Source organism: Macaca thibetana, chromosome 7, assembly GCF_024542745.1.
Source record: "Macaca thibetana thibetana isolate TM-01 chromosome 7, ASM2454274v1, whole genome shotgun sequence".
Classification (NCBI taxonomy): Eukaryota; Metazoa; Chordata; class Mammalia; order Primates; family Cercopithecidae; genus Macaca; species Macaca thibetana.
Window position 1 is genome coordinate 102,120,181 of NC_065584.1, and position 22,400 is coordinate 102,142,580.

A 22,400-nucleotide genomic window follows, 5' to 3' on the forward strand; every position below is an offset into this window, starting at 1 on the left:
GCTGCCTCTCTGCCCATCCACGGAAACGTGAGCAGGGAAACCTGACAGCTGCAGTTGCGATGGGTGGGGCTGGAAATCAGGCTGCTTCCTAAACCTGGTTGATGCAGTTAAGGCGAGGAGCCAGATGCCCTGACCCTTGATTCGCCGACGCTTTTGTGTTGAGACTCCAAGAAAGTTACCTTAAAAAGTAGTAAGTTAGGGCTGGACGCTGTGGCTTGTGCTGTAATTCCAGCATTTTAGAAAGCCGAGGTGGGAGGATCACTTGAGCCCAGGAATTTAAGACCAGCCTGAGCAACACAGGGAGACTCTGTCTCTACAAAAAATACAAAAATTAGCCAGCTGTGGTGGTGGGTGTCTGTAGTCTCAGCTGATTGGGAGGCTGAGGGAGGAGGATTGCTTGAGCCCAGGAGTCTGGGGCTGCATTCAGCCTAGATCACACCACTGCACTCCAGCCTGGGTGACAAAGCCAGACCCCATTTCAATCAATCAATAAATAAAAACAGTAGTAAATTGTCTATTTTGCTGAGTGACCAAGAGATAAGTCACAACCTCTGCAGGCCTTGATTTTAGCATTTTTAAAGTGGGGAGGGATTTGATCTATATTCATTCTTTCAATATATATTGAGCCCCCTGAAATGGGCAAGATACTGATCTGGAAGGGGAAGGATACATATTTAAATGGGATAAAATTCCTACATGATAAGGGAGACTAATAGAAAGATGGTGGTTTCCATTTGTTCCTATTTCAGGATTGCAGACTTGTGGGTGCCCAAGGCTGGTGAAGAGGACAACCATGAAAACTATGAAAGAAAAGGCAGAAAAGACCAATATTGTGTATATACCTATGCCATTTTGTATTGTGACACTTCACTTGCCTACTAATCATAACAACCTAACAAGGTAGATGTGATCAATTCTGTTTTACAGTTGAGGAATCTGAGACTCAGAGATGTTAAGTGACAGACTCAAAGTCACACAGCTCGTAAGCAGTGGAGCCAGGATTGAAACTAGGATGCGTTTGACTTCAGAGCCAGGACTCCCCCCACCACTTAACACAGGCTCTCGTATCCATCCCTCAAATCAGGAATGCACCCCACTTCCCTCCCCAGATGCTTGTTTCACTGAGGCACAATCTCTCCCTGTTCCATCCCCACACCAGCCCCAGATGCTGAGGGCTGCCCAGGAGAGACTCACTTCCCCTCCTCTCCTGTTCTCCAGCTCTGCCCTTCCTGCCCAATCTGGGCTTCTCTCCCACTGTGAAGGACAGACACCTGCTGAGTGACACCAATTTGCAGACTTCTGAAGTGTAAATGAGATTTCTAATAGGACTGGCTTCCCACTGGCTTCAGGCAGGGTTAGCAGTAAAGGGAAATTTAAAAGACTGGAAGTGCAGAAGAAGAGAGCCAGTTTGGAGGAGAGGGAGCAGCAGAAGCAGAGGCAACCACAGTCTCTGGGTAGAAGTGAAGGGCTGACTTGGTTCAGAGAGGTCATGTGCCTTGCTAAAGGTCACACAGCTAGCAACCGGAAGAGGTAGAATGAGCTCAGCTAATGGCTGCAATTTTCGCATTCCCTAAATGAGTACAATCTCCAACCCCCAACTTAAGTTTGTAATATGCTTTAGTGTCCTCTGCTGTATGGATGGAGGAGGGTGGGAATATACTTAGGAATAGGGAGGGCATTTGGATTTGTTGATTGAAAAATGAATCTCCACTGAAAGTATCATCACTGTGACTCAGTGCTCAACTTAAGGCAAGGTACCCCCCAGGCAGAGGGATCAAGAAAGGCTGGGAGGCCAGGCAAGGTGGCTGATGCCTATAATCCCAGCACTTTGGGAGGCTGAGGTGGGCAGATCACCTGAGGTCACGAGTTCGAGACCAGCCTGGCCAACATGGCAAACCCCTGTCTCTACTAAAAATACAAAAAATCAGCTAGGCTGGTAGCATTCACCTGTAATCCCAGCTAGTTGGGAGGCTGAGGCTCAAGAATCACTAGAACCTAGGAGGTGGAGGTTGCAGTGAGTCAGGACTGCACCACTGCACTCCAGCCTGGGACAGAGTAAGATTCTGTCTCAAAAAAAAAAAAAAAAAAAAAAAAAAAAAGCCTGGGAAATGCTTTTTCTGATCACTAATTCTAATTGTATTCCTACCACAGTGGGGGATGGCCCCCAAGCACTGGACTGTTTTTCTCTTGGCCATACCTCTGGATGTCGCAGCACAGAGGCATGTACTAAGACCAAGAAATTCCATATACACAAGTCCACTCCCTCAGTTGTGGGGCAGGCACCAGACAAGCTCTGAGCTCAGGTGTGCCCCCTTGCTGCCAGGTGCACCGAACATCCGGCAACCTCGGTCTCCAGTACATACCTCTTGGTACCTGCGTATACTGTGGCTGTCGGGCCACAGACAACGAGGCCCTGGGTGTGGGGTCACAAGATGCTTCCATTATAGATGCCCCAAAATGATTGTTGGGGGAATTAGTAATTAAAGAGGGTTTTTCTCCCCCTGCCCTTCAGGCAGTGGTATGGAAGCAGTCCACTGCTCCCTGAAAACAGAGACCCTGCCCCACTTCCCTGCTCACACCATAGTTTGTCCGTGTTTCTGGAAGAGTCTGCCGAGGGGTGTTCAGGGTGGTTACCAGAGATGTTTTCTAGGAAACACAAAAGATACAAAAAAGAACACGAGGAAGGATAGCAAAAAAGGGGGGCTCCCCCCATTTCCTGCACCCCGCTGCAATGGCTGGCACCATTCGGCAGACTGGGATTTGTTGTTGAGCGCAGTAAGACAACAACAAAATCACTAGTCTTCCAGACGGGGCCAGCCACTTCACTCTGTATCCAGGCCAGTTCTGCAAGGCGTTCGAGGACCACCCCCCTCCCCTTGCCACCAGGTCAGGGGTCTGGATGCTCCTTCAGGCTAGGCGTTGTCTCTGCGTTCGAGGACCACCCCCCTCCCCTTGCCACCAGGTCAGGGGTCTGGATGCTCCTTCAGGCTAGGCGTTGTCTCTGCTCCTATTACCAAATTCATCTCCTCTGAACACCTCTCCTCACCTCAAAATTCCCTGGAAAAATTATTTTATTTCTTTTTTTTTTTTTGAGACGGAGTCTCGCTGTGTCGCCCAGGCTGGAGTGCAGTGGCCGGATCTCAGCTCACTGCAAGCTCCGCCTCCTGGGTTCGGGCCATTCTCCTGTCTCAGCCTCCTGAGTAGCTGGGACTACAGGCGCCCGCCACCTCGCCCGGCTAGTTTTTTGTATTTTTTAGTAGAGACGGGGTTTCACCGTGTTAGCCAGGATGGTCTCGATCTCCTGACCTAGTGATCCGCCCGTCTCGGCCTCCCAAAGTGCTGGGATTACAGGCTTGAGCCACCGCGCCCGGCCTTATTTCTTACTTTTCCCTTTTTTCCGGAGTGTTCTACTTTCTGTAATGGACATAGTTGTTTTGTTTTGTTTTGTTCAGACAGGGTCTTGCTCTGTCACCCAGACTGTAGTGCAGTGATGCAATCATGTCTCACTCCAGCTTCGGTCTTCCAGACTCAAGTGCTCAAGTGATTCTTCCATCTCAGCCTCCCTAGTAGCTGGGACTACAGCTAATTTTTTTTTTTAGTAGAGACAAGCTCTCACTATATTGCCCAGCCTGGTCTCAAACTCCCGGCTCAAGTGATCCTCCTGCCTCAGCCTCTCAAAGTGCTGGGATTATAGATGTGAACCACTGCACCCAATTTGAGCATACTTCCTTTACAAATAGGGGAATTATTTTTAAAGAGAAGCAGGCAGGTGGCTCATTTCTCTCTTCTCTTTACTAATCATGAAGCACTGAACCACCATGGAGAAGGGAAAGTAGAGCTCGGAAATGGTGAACCCTCTCTACTGGTGCCTCCCACTTCTGGAAGCCTATGGGCATGGCCCATGGTGAAAATTCTTCCAGTGGTTACTGAGCCCTGGAAGCATTGGAAGTACAGATTCAGAATGAAGTCAGAGTGGTGGTGCTGGGGTAAGCAGAGCAGGAAGAGAGGAAAAGGGGAAGTGGTTGTGGACAGGAGGCTGGTGGAATCCTGGCCCAGTCATCCCCTTCCTGCAGGCACAATGCTGGGCTCCCTGGTTAATTTCCCTTGCAGTGTGGCCCTGGTGGAGGAGAGGCAAAGCCCCTGCTGCCTGGGCCAGCCTGTAATTGCGCTGGCAGGGCACATCCGCTCCTTAATTAGCAAAAGCCACAATATCCTGGTGGCTCAGAGAGCATGGCCCTAATTGTATTTCTGCAGCAACTGAAGGATAATTACCCTTCCCTATTGGTGCTGCTTTTAATTCTTTCTCTTTTTAATTGTGAGTGCTTCCTCTTTAGCCCACCCTTCCATCCTTGGGTTTATTCTCTCTATCCAGAATGGGGGTGGGGGCTTGCCTGGTGATGGAGACGCTCAGGAGCAAGGGCAGTTGGGGGAGACATAGAGAAGACTGGCAGTACCCAGCTCTGAGTCCCAGCCCCTTGCAGCAGTCAGCCTGAGACAGGGCACAGTTCTGCCATGGGTCTGAGAAAAACCAAGAAGTTCTTTTGTGGAAGATGTAAGGGAGAGGTGTCCCTCCCCCAGAGGCTGTTATGGCCCTCTTCAGTCCATCCCCCAGTGAGGTGCTGGCTCTGAAATTCCCAGCTGCCGAAAACTGAGACCTCCTTTCCCCATCCTTTAACCTATCAAGAAACGGAGATAGATGTGTGGCGTTTAATTTCTTTTACAATGATAATAATAATAAAAAGCCCCATGTCTCTTTGCCACTGTTGAGAGAGGGTTAGTCCTTCATCCTCACATTGTTTTAGAGACAAGGACCTGAGTGTGCCATTAGAGAACAATGCTAAGGTAACCCCTTAGTTAATAGGAGAGCTTAGCACCCTAGGTATTTCTAGGAAAAATAGCCCTTTCTTAGGGAGCTGGCAAATAAACTTCAAGAAGTAATAGATAAGCTAAAATGCACCACAAAGAGAGTTTGGAGAGAACCACAGCATCTCTCTGGATGTCACCTTGCAGGACTGACTGATCTAGCTTACATGAGCAACCCTGGCTCTAAAGCCACCACCCAAACCACTGCCCTGCTAGAAGCTCACTATGAGAGCAGGGACTCTTGCTCATTATTCTTCCTGGTGCCTCGCATGCAGCCTGGCCTGTGATAAATGAAACTGGTTGGCAAAGAAGCAGAGTTCAGAGACACAGTGGGACTGTGAGGTGTGAACAGGGTAAATCCATTTTCGTTGGCTTTTTCCTTACAAAGCCAATGAAGATGAACTTGCACTGACTTGACTGTGGCCCTAGTTTTCAAAATTCTTTAATTCTGGGCTCTATCTGAATTGGGAGAACAAGCAAGCAATAAAAGAGGCTGCTATAGTCTCAAAGAAATGTATCTTGAAAAAATGACCTGCCCTTGAGCCCACCAACTTCCACTCCCCACTTCTAATTTCTTTCCTCTGAATTTAGAGCTGTTCCCTTAGCAACACTTGTTTCCATGGTTTCCTCCATTACAATGATCCCAAACCCCTCCTCTCTTTTACCTCATGACAGTAATGGATGATGGGGATCCTCAATGTGGCCACTCCATGTTACCATAGTAACAATTAACTGAGCCTTAATTTATCTTTTGTGAAGAGGGCTAGGGAATATGAAGCTTTTGATTTGGAGGGGGAGGGTCCAGGTCTAGAGCTACCATTCTCATAAAGAAGAAGTTAAGCTATTTGTCTTAATACTAGCCAGTAGGATTTAGTTCAAACATTTGTTCAGCCCTACTTTAAGCACAACTGAGTTTGAGGGAATCAAAGGGCTACAAGACATAGCTCCTAATATCGAAGGGCTTATAGTCTAGCACTAGGGCTCATGGTACTGCTGACCTCTGGCACAGATGGGGCCAATAAAGAATATGGCTCTTGACAGCACCATGATGATCAGGCATCTATCCACTCCCAGTATCCCCTCCTGCCAAGAACCAAAAAAAGACTGACTGAAGTGGTCTGTACTCACGTTAAGGCTTCTTCCAGGCTGTTATCAGAGAGTTTCTGTCCTGAAAGGGAAAGAACTTTGACTTCCCCTCTTTTTAGGGAAGTGGGGACCAATGCCAGCATCCCTGAGTAAGACTATTCGGTGCAGGAAAAAAGAGAAAAATAAACAGACTTGCCCATTGCCAAATGCGACAAAGGACTGGGATAATCTCCAGTTCCAGGATCACCATCACCTACCTGCAACAAGTCTTCCTGGGAAGCGATGAGTCAGCTCTTACACTGAATTAGAGAGTCATTGTCTCCATCCATTCAGCTTTTCTATTTGTCACTGAAAATTCGGGCCGAAAGTGCAGCTCTGAAGAATGAAAGTGGAAAAACAAACAAATAAAAATCAAAGTGGAGAGGACACCAAACACCAAACACAAAACACCAAAGCTGAGAGCTGAGCAGCGTGAATCCAAAAGCTGAGATATCCATTCTGCATCACACACAATGCAGCTCTTCCAACTTCTAGCTTTCCATCTTCATCTCCAAAAGTTTTCACCAAATCTCTAATAATGAGGGCCAATTATCTACTTTTAGGGGAAATCACAAAATTCTCTGGACCCTCAGTGTGCTGGTAACAATAACCTGCACTGACTTGGAAAGATGATCACAGTATCTCCTAAAATGAAGGGGAAAAAAGCCATAGGACAACGTATAAGGCAGGTACGTTGAAGTAAGCTACGAATAGATAGGTAAAAAAACGTCATCCTTGCAAGTCAGTGCAATCTGGATTAGCCAAAGTCAATTGCAGATCCTGAGTCCAGTACTCTGAGTTCTATCCTTTGCTACTGGATGGAACTAAGGCAGATTCAATCCTTCTGTGCACCCTGCTCACTCAGCTAGTCAGAAAAGGATAAATGGCATCCTCTTATTGGTTGACAAGGCAATACACACCAACCAATGAAAGAATGCTTCTTCCTTTCCAGCCAATAAGAGCTCAGTTATCTTCTTGAAAGGAAAGTAGACCCTTTGTCCATAAAGAAAATAAGCAGAAAGTGAATAATAATTTAAAAAAAAAATCAACTGTTGCTATGGGACATTACTGATGTAATCAATGATAGCTGCCACAGAGAATTCATAAAGGAAAGCACTTCTTTGGGAAGAAAAGTACAAAAAGCAGACCAGCTGTCTGGTCTGGTCTAAAGGGAAGTTTCTATAGTAACATGTGAGAGAAAAGCATTTTAATGTAAATACCCCCAAAACTATCAAGTCAGTTCACTGAGGGAATTTTTGACCTTTTAAACTTACGCTGAAATTACAATGATCAAAAATTTTTACATTAATAATAAATGAAGGAAATGGAGAGAAAAGAAGAGAACAAGATGAAAAAAGAAAAGACATGTGTGTTTACTGGTGCAGGGCATCACAGATAACCATATTATAGTTATTGCCTGAAACGGAAATATTCTCCATTCCTGTGTTGTCAAGTAATACCTCAGTTTAAAACAAAGTTCTTTTTGTTGTTGTTGTTGTTGTTTTTCGGAAAAGAGAAATTTCATGGCTCTTAAACAGACATATTTGAGGTGAAATAGTGCACAGAGCACAGGCTGTTCTGGTAACTTGCTAGCAATTTCCTCTGAAATCATTCTGAGAATGTTACAGCTGCCTTTCGAAAATTATGAGTGAAATAATTTCCTACTCAGATGTTTCAAATGAACACAGGCAAGGCAAGGCTGACAGGTGAAACATTGATTGACAGTGTTTGTCAATCAAGGGAAACAGAAAAACTCAGAGGGTTAGAAGCTTCAGGTGCTATATTTGCTAATTATGAAGGCAATGCTGGGGAGGAAGAAAAGAGGAGAGAATCTTGAGGAATCAAATGAGAGTGATGCTAGTGTCCATTTGCTAAGGGAGACACATTTCCCTCTGCCTGTGCTTTCTATGTGGTCTATGGGGCAAGGTGAGAAATGAGGGTAATCCAGAATTCAGCCCCCTCTCCCCTGAGGGGAGTGGTTTAGTGGGGGGAGGGATGACTCTTAAACCAGGGAGAAAGCTTCTCTCTATAGTAGACACCCTTGGACAATTTCCTTGTTTCCCTCCTGTTCATTCATAAAAAGCAAATATTTTTTTCTCATTTTAAGGGGGAAAAAGAGAGGGTGGGGACAGGAACTCAGCTCCTCCAGTATAAAGGACTAAATGAAAAATATAAAAGCCCAAATTGTAAATCCTGGAGAAATGAAGCCAGTGGGGTGGAGCGGGGGAGGGGAGGACTGTAGTGGTGGCAAGGTAAGTTGCTTTGCTATGCGCCTTGACTTAAAAGAAAAACAAACAAACAAACAAACAACAAACACCTTCCAGGATTTCCCCAGACGGGGCCTTATGCGGGATCAGTGCGCCTCTCACCTAGCCCGGAGAAGGCAAGGGCTCCCCAGGAGATATTTTAAATAATCTAGGTCTTCATGGATAATCAGTGGCCAAAGCCCCTCCACCCACCGTAACCAAGGCAACAGGAGGCAGAGGCTGCGATTGGTTGCCTGGTAACCATGCTAGTGCCTGAAGCCCTGTCCGTTCTCTTCCTCCTCCACCTCCGTTTGCCCTTTTGTGATAGCGTCTCTCCCTCCGCGGTTCCCCTTCTTGGTCAAACAATCATCTTTGCTCCTCATACAAAGGTCACTTTGGGCTCCTTTGGGTAAAAAACGCGTACCTTGATGTTCTTTTTGGACAGATTTCATCCACGCTTGAGTGTTGAGACCTAGATAAAATGTGCTTCTTACCTCGGCTTCAATATCTTCTCCCTCCACCCCACTCTTTCCCTTTCACTCATTCTCATTAAGGCGTACAGAGAGCGCGGGGAGGAAGGAAGGGAAAAAAGAAAGGGGAGAGAGCGAGAGGGAGCGCAGGGGAGGGCAGGATTTAAATGTGGCGATTTTTCACGGAACACCAGATCCTCTGTCCCGCTTGCCCCTTTGCTCACCGCCTGCAATCGTTCCTCTGCTCCCAGCACCATTGCCTGCATTTGGCGCCAAGTTTTTCCACTGGTCGTAGCCAGGGCGAGAGAGAATGCTCTCCTAGATTCCCACACTTAAATCCCTAGAGAAATGAGGAAGATGAATCGCGCCTTCTTCCACGAACCTGTGTCACCTCCCGACCTCCTCCGCGTGGGATCAGGGCCGCGAGCGCAAGTGGCATGGGGCTGGGAGGCCGAGCCGCGCGCAGGCACAGACCATCGGCACCCTAGGGTCGGGGCGCTGTCCAGCCTCTGGTGCTGAAGCTGGAGGCTCGGATTTGCTGGGGGAGGGGCTCCAGGGACATTTAGCAGCCTGATTCTGAGCCAACTCCAAGCGGGTAGCGACTCGAAGGAGGTGCGCTTGGTCCGCCGAGTGGAAAGGCTATACACTAGGAAGCAACCGCATTAGACGCTCTCTTTCAGCAGATAGGGCTCCCCCAGGGCGCAATCCCCGGCGCCTCTCATTCCCCTTGCTGGAATTATTTGCCGCAATTGCGGTGGGTAGGAAGAAGGGCCCTTTGCACTGGGGCGATTACCCAGTGGTCTCCTGGTACTTTTCACATTTTTTCCTGCGGTTCTGGGCTCTCTGGGTGCTGTCCGGCAGAGTCCCCGGACTCCTGGCGCTCAGATTTGGTGGCAGGCAAAGCAAAGAGGAGAGGCTTGGAACGCGGAACCCAGCTGCTCTTCTGCATGCAACAAGTCAGCTGCGTCTAGAATCAGGGGCGAGAAGCGCGGGAGGAGCGGCGGCGGCGGGCTTGGGGCGGCTGGGTTGCGAGAGCCTGCTACCGCGAGGCTGTGGGACAGTCTCCTACTGGGCGCCGGACCGAGCGAAACAAACTGCAAGCCGGGTTTCCGCGTCGCCCCGGGCGGGTACTGGAACGAGACGCCCCCACACCTCTAGCCCGCCCAGCATCCCCCAGGAGCGCTGACCTGCTGGGCTCCAGAGTCGCTTTCTGTCCTCTTCATTTTGGCATGGCACATTTCGCGGGTGCCAAGCCTGGCCGCTCGCTTCCCCGGCCCTCCAGAGCAGCCTCAGGCTTAGCTTCCCGAATATCAGCTCCAGTCGGCTGCTCCTCCAGTCCCAAGCCCTTGACCTGGAGGAGAGAACTGGACGGGTGACCTCGGCTGGGATTTTACCTGGCATGGGTCGCCACGGCTAGGGAGGAAGACCACTTGCTCTCCGCTTCTTTCTGGAAGAAAGCCCCTCACAACCCAACTCTTCCCCGCAAGAGCCGCAGTGCAAGCAGCAGCGCAGTGCGGAGGAAGTGATGGGGTTTGAGGAAGCTGTTTGTGAAGTGCCCCTTGAATACTTGCCTCTCTGAGGCCGTCAGTCCTGGCCGGGTCCATAGTCCTGGCATGGTCCCCCGGGTGCAAACACAGTCGCCGCGGCTGCCGGGCCAGGGGAGAACAGCTGTTTTAAAGCCGAGACCAACCCACGGGTGGCCTGTCAGGGCCAAGGATGTTCATGACGTCATCCTGAAGGCAAGCGGAGAAAGCGAGTGTGTGTGTGTGCGTGTGTGTGTGTGTGGAGGGAGGGGAGAGTCGCGCTTCACATCAAACGTCCCCTGTGGCCATGGCAACAGCTTTGGGAGAGGGGGTGCCAGTCCTCAGGCCAGCAGCGGGCAGCCTGCCACTCCTGCCGGGGTCCAGCGCTCCGCTGGGGTAAGGTCCGGCATTGGTGCTGAATCCAGTTGCGCCCGGACCAGAAGAGGTACCAAAGCCAGTCCCGTCCCGTGCCCGGGCTGGTCATAGCGGGTGGGTGGCTGCCTGGTCCCAGAGAAGAGGCTGGGGGGACTGCAGGCGTCCGGAGGCAATTAAGAGAAACCTTCATTTTCACAGGGCCATTTTCTATTCTTCTACCACCCCACCCGGGCAGGTTAGACCCGGTTCACCTGACCGCTCACAGACGTGTTCTCACTCACACTCGACCGACGCATGCTGGAGCAGAGCACACCCAGGCAGCACCCACGCAGGACCCACCCACCTGCCCGGTTCCTCGCCTGCATACACGACAAACTGAGGCTTCAAAGCAGCCGTGAGAGCTTCAGAAAATGACAAACCCACCACGAATCCAGTGCGCATCTAGAGGGCGCAAACTGGTGACCAGAGAACTAGATGGGACACAAAAATGTTTGTGAGGTTCCCACAGTATTTTAAAAATTTGAAGTACTTGTCAAAAAGATTGGAAGAGTTCACAGAGAAATCTGGGTTTTCCGTCTCTCTCTCCCTCTCTCTAAAACGATATCCTTGTCATGGCCTTTCCATGTCTCTTGAATAGGGGCTGGCATTCTGCATGTAGGGAGAAGCCCTGATCAGTGTACACAGGACTGGGGTCCGGGCAAACGTAGGCCCTCTTCTCCTTTTCGTCAATATCACCAAGTCCATTTATCATCAATCTTATCCTTTTACGTTTTTTTCCTACAGTAAAGAGGAAAGTGTGGCCAAGAGCAGTGACTCACGCCTGTAATCCAGGCACTTTGAGAGGTAAAGGTGGGAAGATCACTTGAGTCCAGGAGTTTGAGACCAGCCTAGGTAACACAGTGAGACCCCTGTCTCAAAAAAAAAAAAAAAAAAAAAAAAAAAAAAAAAGAAAGAAAGAAAGAGGAAAGCAAAACTGTTTTTTGTCTCTGGCTTGTTCCCTGCAGGCCCAGCCCTGGACGGACACACAAGCATCTGTGCTGCCCACCATCCAGCCAACACAGGCAGCAGGATATTTCCTTCTAGTCAGACTGGTGAGTTTTTGTTTTGTTTTTTGTTTTTCACTTTCACATTTCAAAATATGCAAGTATTTGAGAAATATTTTTTAAAATCATAGTTTTCATTTATCACTCAGATATTTGATCATGTGGAACTTTCTTTACATTTTTTAAATGTAAGGAATAATATCTTATTCATAAATACGTGGAAAAATAAAAGAAGAAAATATTTTAATTACTCTCAGACTCACCCATTCTTATGTAAATGTAACACTGTTTTGCATTTTTCTGGTTGGCAGTCTGAATACAGCTGTAAAATACATTCTTGTGAATGCAATGAGCCAACCAACATACAAGTAAAAAGCACCACCAACTGGGTCATATAGTTGTGTCTTATGCATACTCTCACACAGTCACATTTACCAGTTCATTCATTAAATGTGCATTTTGAATATTGTACATGCAACAATATGGAAGAGGGATTATCTTTTTTTTTTTTTTTTGAGACGGAGTCTTGCTCTGTCGCCCAGGCTGGAGTGCAGTGGCCTGATCTCGGCTCACTGCAAGCTCTGCCTCCCAGGTTCACGCGATTCCCCTGCCTCAGACTCCGGAGTAGCTGGGACTACAGGCACCCGCCACCATGCCAGGCTAATTTTTTGTATTTTTAGTAGAGATGGGGTTTCACCATGTTAGCCAGGATGGTCTCAATCTCCTGATTTCGTGATCTGCCTGCCTCAGCCTCCCAAAAGTGCTGGGATTACAGGCATGAGCCACCGTGCTCGGCCAGAAGTGGGGTATCTTCTTTCTCCATTATCAGTAGACTTCCCCCTAAGGAAAAACAGGTTCTTATTTATAATGCACTTGCTCTCTTAGCCAAGCGTTTATCTCTCGCTGAAAATCTGTTTGGTCTTTGGCCTGATTGGCTCCTTAACACAGGACATTTTTCTTGCAACTGTTCCATTTGTGAATCTTAGAGCTCTAGGCCGTAGAGGGAGTGTAAGTAATACTATTAATGCTCCATTCATTATCTCTATAAAGCACTTTAATTTTTCACTGAGTATTTTACATGATGTATCTCGCTTGATTCTAGAAGCTGACCATTTTATAGATAAAGAAGCAGAGTTCAGACTGTTTAATTCACCTTGAGTTCCCAGTGCTCCTTCTGCTGGTAAGACCCACTGTCTCCCTTATATGAATCATCAAAATTATTTGGTAAATAGTTAAGACAGTTAGCTGGGTGTGGTGGTATGCATCTGTAGTCCTAGCTACTCAGAATGCTGAGGTGGGAGGATCACTTGGGCCAAGGAGTTCAAGGCTGTAGTGAGCTATGATTGCACCACTGCACTCTAGCCTGGGCAACAAAGAACTTGTCTCTTAACACACACACACACACACACACACACACACCCCGAAAACAAAAAATAAACAGTTAAACAGAAAATTTATAAAAGTGAAAAGCCAACATACACAAACATTTGCAATTTTTATGCTTTATTTAAAATAGAAATGTAAATTATAAAAGGTGGAGTACCATTTTCCACATACTGAATTGACAAAAAAATGTAAAAACCTACTTCCCAATGTTGGAGAGGGTATGGTGAAATAAGTGCTCATACCTATGGAGGTTTCAAGTTGGTTAAATTCACTGGAAAGCAATTTTGCAAGTTGTATCAAGGGTCATAGTGACCAGCCTGGGCAATATAGCAGGACCCTGTCTCTACAAAAAAAAAAAAAAGTCATAAACACTAACACTTTCACACCCTTTGGACCAGTTCTTCTTTGGGGTATCTTAATAAAATAATCTTGGCCTGGTGTGGTGGCTCATGCCTGTAATCCCAGCACTTTAGAAGGCCAAGATAGATGGATCACCTGAGGTCAGGAGTTCAAGATCAGCCTGACCAACAAGGAGAAACCGCATCTCTACTAAAAATACAAAATTAGCAGAGCGTGGTGGCGCATGCCTGTAATACCAGCTACTTGGGAGGCTGAAGCAGAAGAATCACTTGAAACCAAGAGGCAGAGGTTGCAGTGAGCCAAGATGGCGCCATTACACTCTAGCCTGGGCAACAAGAGCGAAACTCTGTCTTAAATAAATAAATAAATAAATAAATAAATAAATAAATAAAATAATCTTTAATGCAGAAAATGCTAGACATGTAAAGGTGTCCATTGTCACATTAATATTTTTTAAAATGGAAGCAACGTAATATCCAACTCTAAAATTAATATTTATGTGAAACATGAGCCAAGAAAATACTCATAATGTTAAGGAAATTAGCAGAACATAGAACTGTCTTTACAGATGTCATTAAAGTAAGAGCTTTAGAAAGCATACATACAGAAAAAAGAGAACAGAAGTACATCAAAGTATGATAAAGTTTCTGTTAAAGAGATCACAGGTGACTTTTAAATGTTTTCTTTTTATCATGTTTTCCAAATTTTCTGAAACATGATTAGGTAGTTTCTATAATTAAACTATAGTATGATACAAATATGGGAGTAGATGGTATTTATTAGGCATCTATTCCTTATTTGGCACTGTTCCAGATGGGCATAATCAGGGCAGGTGTGGAGACTGGGTTTCAGACCTGTGCAGGTTGCTGCAGATCTTGCCTGGGGTATTAGGTGACCATGAGAGAGTTTGACCTTATCTGTAAAGAGCTGATAAGTGGCATTTGGTTTTTACTTGACTCAGATACATCATCAGCCCAGCTGCCCTTGTTCTCCTCCTCAATAAGCTTGCTTCTGTTCCTGATACCTACTTTCTGACCACTTCCTTCTACACATCAAATAATAATGAAAACAATAATAATATTTATTTTACATTTTTAATAGTACTTCACATTTTTCAATGCTCTCCAACACAATGTTTTACATAACTTTATAGCAACTACTACCAACAAATCCCCACTTAAATTTAATTACCACAACTCTGTGAAATAGGTGTTATTTTCTCCAGGTTTGTTTATTCTCTGTTTAGGTGCTGTGCCAGAAGCCTCACAGCTGATAAGTGGTGGATCCATCTTGAATTTGACTTCTAGACACTCCCTTTCATAAGACAGTGGGAGTTTAATCATGGATAACAATTATTCTTTGGATTAGAACTTAATTGGAGGACAGATTGGCAGCTCAGCTAACCTTACTGCCATCACCATTAGACAAATAAAGATAAATCTGTCCACTACCAGTTTCCTCAATATTCTCATGCATTCATTTCTTGGAATTGACAAACCATGGACCAGATGTCAAAAGATTCTGTGAGGGTCAGGCATCTTGGAGACGTTACTGAGTTTTTAGATGGGTTGACATTTTAAAATGAAGCTTTTCTGGAAAGGAGATTGGATTACAGGTGCTAAGAAACTTGCTTGCTATAGATGGCTAAGGAGGCACCTGTCTTGTGCCAACAACCAGACACCTCAAATGTGGAATTAGAGAACAGTGCAGTGAATGAAGTCATCACACTCACTTCCCACACGTTGGGCATTCTAAGGAACTTTGGATCTCTCATCTTTCATCCCAATTGTGTCGCAAATATTTCTAAACATTTGCCAGATTACCAAGAGAGCTTTAAAATTTAATTTCAAGGACTAACCAAGCACCTGATGGATTTTGTCGTATCTGAAGACCAGAGAAGGCTGTTCTTTAAAAAGAAAACATAATTTTGGCAATAGTGACACCAGTTCAGAAAGAAGTTCTTTTAGGATTTTGACTCTACTTACCTCTAGGAAATTAAAATCCAATAATAGAGAATTATAAATATCTTTGGTTCTTGGTTCCTGGAATACTTTTAATGGCCAAAGTAACCTGGGCAATTCTAAAAGTAACACAGAGCTATTCTTAAATAATATAATCATCTTAAGAAATGATAAATTCATAATTTGCTCCAACTGTGAAAAACTGTGCACATTAGGTGATCAGGAGATTTTTTAAGGTCTCTCTTACAATTTTCCATTGAAAGTAGAGATTTTTAGACATTTAAAAATCCAGCTATACACCAATTGTGAAAGATATACATAGTCAAATGGACACAGACCTTGAATGTCAAGAGTTAAGAAAAAATTATTCTAGACATTACTACCCCAAACCAACCTTGTATAATAACTAATGTAGAATTTAAAGTGAAAAACATTAAATAGGAACATGTTATAATAATATTAATGATAAAGAGAATAATTGGCCAGGAAGGTATAACAATTCTAAGCCTGAATACATCAAACAACACAGCATCAAAATATAAAAAACAAGGCTGGGTGCAATGCCTTGTACCTATAATTTCAACACTTTGGAAGACTGAGGTGGGAGGATTGCTTGAGACCAGGAGTTCAAAACCAGCCTGGGCAACATAGTGAGACCCCATCTCTACAGAAAGGAAGGAAGGAAGGAAGGAAGGAAGGAAGGAAGGAAGAAAGAAAGAAAGAAAGAGAGAAAGAAAAAAAAGGCAGGTTTGTATAGAGAAATAAACCAAAACCACCTACAATTAATTATATTGAGATATTTTAGTATACCTGTATCAGAAACTGACAGATGAAGCATTAAGATATTTCAAGTATTCGTATGAATATAGACAATTTTAACTATACGATCAGTAAATTGATTCCCCATCCCTCTATTTGTGTGTGTATGTGTGTGTATCTGCACTCAACAAATAAAGAACACATATCCTTTTCAGGCACACATGGAATATTTGTAAAAATTGTTAAATACTACTTCATAAAGAAAATCTCAAAAAATACCAAAGAATCAATATGATTTAGATAAAATCAGAAATCAATATTAAAAGCAGAACTCAAGTCTGAAAATATAAGCAAAGGTACCTCAGTGTTGTGTGGGAAACAAACAAAAAAAAATTAAATTAAAAATATAACCAAAGGAACCCATATATTTGAAAGCTAAAATAAAAATCACAAACAAAACAAAGAAATGACTAAGGAAAAACTAACAAACAAAATAAAACCCCACCTTTCTAAATACTTAAGAATAAAACAAAATTTAAAATGGAAATTTAAAAATAATTCAAACTAAAAAACAATGAGAAGAGAGAATCGCTTGAGGCCAGGAGTTCAAGACCAGCCTGGGGAACATAATGAGACCCCTCCGTATCTGAAAGAAGGAAGGAAGGAAGGAAGGAGGGAGGGAAGGAGAGATGGGAAGGGAAAGGGAAGGGAGGGGAGGGGAGGGGAGGGGAGGGGAGGGGAGGGGAGGGGAGGGGAGGGGAGGGGAGGGGAGGGGAGGCGGGGGAAGGGAAGGGAAGGGAAGGGGAGAAAGAAAGAAAGAAAGAGTTGCACTATCTCTGCTCACTGCAACCTCTGCCTCCCGGGTTCAAGCAATCCTTCCATCTTAGCCTCCCGAGTAGCTGGGACTGCAGGTGTGGGCCACTCTGTCAGGCTAATTTTTAGTAGAGATGGGGTTTACCCATGTTGTCAAGGCTCGTCTTGAACTCCTGGGCTCAAGCAATCTGCCCGCCTTGACTTCCCAAAGTGTTGGAATTACAGGTGTGAGCCACTGCACACAGTAGACATAGAAAAGCTTAATAGACCTATAACAATTAAATTGGTAAATCTTAATAAAAGTATAGCACCCTCTGCCCTCAAACACACAAATTGTCATTTCAGATTGTTTTATACACAAATTCTACCATAACTTCGAGGAACAGATTATCTTTATGTTACCATACAGAAAAAGAAAAAGGAAAGAAATAGTAACAACAAACCACAATAAATATTGGAAATAAATGTATAGGCCAATCTATTTATAAACAAAAATGTAAATAATCCTAAATAAATTTTTAGTAAGCTAAATTCACATAATAAGCAAATAAGTCTTAACCTAGGATTCTAATAATTTTTAACATTTAGAAGTCTATTCGGCCGGGCGTGGTGGCTCATGCCTGTAATCCCAGCACTCTGGGAGGTCGAGGCAGGTGGATCACCTGAGGTCGGGAGTTCGAGACCAGCCTGACCGACATGGAGAAACCCCATCTCTACTAAAAATACAAAAAGTAGCCAGGTGAAGTGGTGGGCACCTGTAATCCCAGCTACTCGGGAGGCTGAGGCAGGAGAATTGCTTGAACCCAGGAGGCGGAGGTTGCGGTGAGCCGAGATCGTACCATTGCATTCCAGCTTTCGCAACAAGAGAGAAACTCTGTCTTAAAAAAAGAAAAAAAGAAAAAAGAAAAAAAGAAAAAGTAAAAGAAAAAAAAGAAATCTATTCATGTAAATTAGCTTGACTTTAATAGAGTAAAAGAAAAAATAAAAGCACTGAATAAATCTAGAAAGCATTTGCTAAGATTCAATATTGATTTAAGATAAAAACTTTAGCCAATCTGGAATGAAAGGAAATTGCCTGTCCTTAACAAAAGATATCTATTCACAGTTAGTATCACACTTAACATTGGAATATGAGAAACATTCTCTTTGAAGTCAGCAATGTGACTGTAATCAACATGCTACTGGATGTGCCCATGAAGATACCAAGTTTTCATTTCAGATAATGTGCTTTTACTAGAAAATGTAAGAAAATCTACAGATAAATGCTATAAGGTAATAAGATTTTTTTTGACAATATCAGTGTTCAAAAATCAATAGCACAATTGAGAAAATCAATGACACTGAAATTAAGTCTTCTAGTTAGACAGATCAAGACAAAAATAGAAACTTCAAATGACTTAAAATCAGGAGTGAAAGAGGAAACATTACTACCAATCTTACAAAGTAAAGGAGAATATGAATAACATTATAGGAGAATATGAATATGAATAATCGAACACTGACAGATAACCTATACAATTGGCAGATTCCTATATAACACAAAAATTACTGAAATGGACTCAAGAAGATATAGAAAATCTGAACAGATCATAACAAGTAAAGAGATTGAATAAGTAATCAAAAAACTTCCCACAAAGAAAAGCACAGGGCCAGATAGTTTCGCTGTTGCATTGTACCAAACATTTCAAAAAGAATTAACACCAATCTTTCATGAACTCTTCCAAAAAATAAAACAGTAGGAAACATTTCCAAACTCTTTCTCTGAGTTGAGTATTACCCTGATATCAAAACCAGACAAAGATATCACAAGAGGAAAATACTACAGAGCAACAGCCTTTATGAATATAAATGCAAAAGTCCTTACTGAAATACTAGAAAACTAAATCCAGAAATATATCAAAAGGATTATGCATCATGATCAAAAGCGATTTATCCCAGGAATGAAAAGTTGTTTTAAAATCTAGAAATCAATCAAAATAACACTCCATATTAATAGAATAAATGACAAAATCCAGACAATCAACTCAATCCAGACAAGAAAACAGCTTTTGACAAAATCTAACACCTTTTTGTGATAAAACACTCAATAGGCGTTAAGTGGTGACTCACACCTCTAATCCTAGCAATTTGGGAGGGTGAGGTGGGAGTATTGTTTGAGCCCAGGAGTTAAAGACCAGCCTGGGCAACATGACAAGATCCCGCCTCTATAAAAAATTTAAAAAATTAGCCATGTGTGGTGGTACATGCCTGTGGTTCCAGCTACTCTGGAAGCTGAGGCAGGAGGATTTTTTGAGCCCAGGAGGTCCAGGCTGCACTCCAACCTGGGTAACAGAGCCAGACCTTGTCTCAAAAAAAAATGAAAACAAACAAATAAACAAAACCAAACAAAAAAACAAAAAAACAAAAAAAAACCCCTCAACACTCTAGGAATAGAAAGGTACTTCCTCAACCTGATAAAAGGCATCTACAAAAAATCCATAACTAACAACATATTTCAAATGGTGAAAGGCAAAGTTTCCCCTTAGATCAGGAACAAGAAAAGAATGTACATTCTCATCACCTCTATTCAATATTGTTTCGGAGGTTCTATCCAGGGTTGTTAGCCAAGGAAAATAAATAAAAGGATTTTGAAAGGAAGAAGTAAAACTTCTCTGTTTGCAGATGACATGGTTTTGTACATGGAAAATACTAAGGAATCCACAAAAGAAACTATTAGAGCTAATAAATTCAGCAAGTTTGCAGGACATATAAAATATATAAATCAGTTTTACTTCTATATACTAGCAATGGATAATCTGAAAGTGAAATCAAGAAAACAATTCCATTTGTAATAGCATCAAAAAGAATAAAATACTTAGGAATAAATTTAATGAAAGCAGTGCATGCAAGACTTGTACATTGAAAACTATAAAGCATTGCTGAAATAAATTCTTTTTTCATTAGTGTCTCAGCAAAAGATCTAAATAAATGGGAAAGGTATCCCATGTTCATGTATTGGCAAACTTATTGTTAAGATGACAATACTCCCTAGATTGACATATAGAGTGGATACAATCCTAAATCCCAACACAATATCAAAATTCCAGCTGCTTCTTGTTTTATTGTTGCACAAATTGACATGCTGGTCATAAAATTCATATAGAAATCCAAGGGACCCAGAGTAGCCAACACACTGTCTAAAATTAAAAATAAAGTTGAAGGACTCACACTTCATAATTTCAAAACTTAATGCAAAACTAGAGTAATCGAGACTGTGTGGTACTGGCAGGAGGGCAAACATATAGATCAACAGAATAAAATTGAGAGTCCTGAGATAAACTCATACATCTATAGTAATTGATTTTCAACAAAGGTACCAATTCAATCTGGTGGGAGAAGAAGAGTCTCTTCAATAAATAGTGCTGGACAACTGGATATTCATATGCAAAAGAATAAACTTGGACCCGTAGTTCACACATATACACAAATTTACTCAAAATGGATTGAAGACCTAAATATAAGAGCTAAAATCGCAGAACTCTTAGAATAAAACATAGGTATAAGTCCTTGTAAACTTGGGTTATGCAATGGTTTCTTAAATGTAACTTTTAAAGCTCAAGCAACCAAAGAAAATATTGAAATTAATAAAAATTAAAAACTTTTGTGTTTTGAGGACTCTACCAAGGAAAATGAAAAGATAACTTACAGAATGGGAAAAAGTATTTGAAAATCATATATCTGATGAGGGTCTAGGTCTAGGATCAAGGACTAACAAAGAACTCTTACAACTCAATTATACAAAGACAATCCAATTAAAATGGGCAAAGGATTTGAATATACAGTTCTCCAAATAAGATACACAAATGGCCAACAAGCACATGAAAAGATGGGCAACATCACTGTTCATTAGGGAATGCAAATCAAATCTACAATGAGATAAACCCACTAGAATGGCTATAATTTTTTAAAAAGGACAATAACAAGTGTGGGTGAAGTTGTGGAGAAACTGGAACCCTCAGATATTGCTGGTGAGAATGTAAAATGGTGTAGCCACTTTGGAAATGTTAACTCGAGTTGCCATATGACCCAATTATTCCACCCTTAGGTACACACCCAAGATAACTGAAAACATATATTATACAAAAATTTCTAAACAAATGTTCATAGCAACATTATTTATAATAGCCCAAAGTGGAAACAATTCAAATGTCCATCAGCTAATACATGGACAAGCAAATATTTATCCTGATAATGAAATATTACTCAGCCATGAGAAGGAATGAAGTTCTGATACATGCTGCAACATGGATGAACCCTGAAAGTACTATACTAAGAGAAAGAAGCCAGATGCAAAAGGCTGCATACTGTATGGTTTCATTTATGTGAAACTATTTATCAGAATAGTCAAATCTATAGGAAGAAGATAAGTGGTTTTCAGGGAGTAAGATGAAGGGGACATGGGGAATGACAGCTCGGGGTTACAGGATTTCTTTTCAGGATGACAAAAATGTACTGGAATTAGTAGTGGTGGTTGGCCAACCTTGTGAATATATTAAAAACCACTAAATTGTATACTTTAAAAGGGTGAATTTTATACCATGTTAATTATTTCTCAATTTGAAAAAATTAATAACATTCCTGAGAAACACCTAATTAAAAAGATAACTTAATAAATGAACTTACAATATCAAGAAAAAAGCCAAGGGTAGTGGCTCACGCCTGTAATCCCAGCTCTTTGGGAGGCCGAGGCAGGAGGATTGTTTGAGCCCAGGAGTTTATGATTAGCCTGGGCAACATGGTGGGACCCCGTTTCTATGAAAAAAAAAAAAAAAAAAAACGGAAAAAAAATGAACAAACAGAAAGAAATTAGCCAGGCATGGTGGTGAATGCCTTTGGTTCCAGCTAGTTGGGAGGCTGAGGTGGCACCATTGCACTCCAGCCTGTATGACAGAGTAAGACCCTGTCAAAAATTAAGAAGGAAGGAAGGAAGGAAGGAAGGAAGGAAGGAAGGAAGGAAGGAAGGAGAAAATAACTCTTAGGTAACTAGGAATAAATCTAACAATGATTTGCTACAGATTGAGGAGATTCTAAAATTTTATTGAAGGCCATAAAAGAAGATCTAAATAAATGGAGAGGCATTGCATATTTGTGGATGATGGCAACGACATTACAATGTTAACAATAATTCATTTTATGTCTTGTTAGACACAAAAAGCACAAATAAAAATACAAATTTAATTAACATTAAACTTAAAAATTTAAGCAGAGGCAAAAGATATAAATTAAGTAAAATCAAGTTTAGGATGGGAAAAGATATTTACAAGTGTATGATCAACAAGGAATTAATATCTAGAATACCTAAAGCATTTATATAAATCAATAAGAAGAAGACAAAAATATTGAAAATTGAAAGGTTATGACCAAGAAATCCACAGAAAAGAACACTCAAGTGGCCGATAAACTAGTGATTGAAGCACAGTCTGACTAATCGTGAGGA

General features: G+C 42.8%; 2 protein-coding genes across 2 annotated transcripts in view; one reads left to right on the forward strand and one right to left on the reverse strand.

The window, feature by feature from the left end:
- MRPL46 (mitochondrial ribosomal protein L46) overlaps positions 1–22,400 on the forward strand; it is a 172,594-nt gene that overhangs the window by 40,455 nt on the left and 109,739 nt on the right. The window lies entirely within an intron of this gene.
- The window catches only part of ISG20 (interferon stimulated exonuclease gene 20), a 239,153-nt gene that overhangs the window by 39,884 nt on the left and 176,869 nt on the right, over positions 1–22,400 (reverse strand). The gene's annotated exons all lie outside the window — the stretch shown is intronic.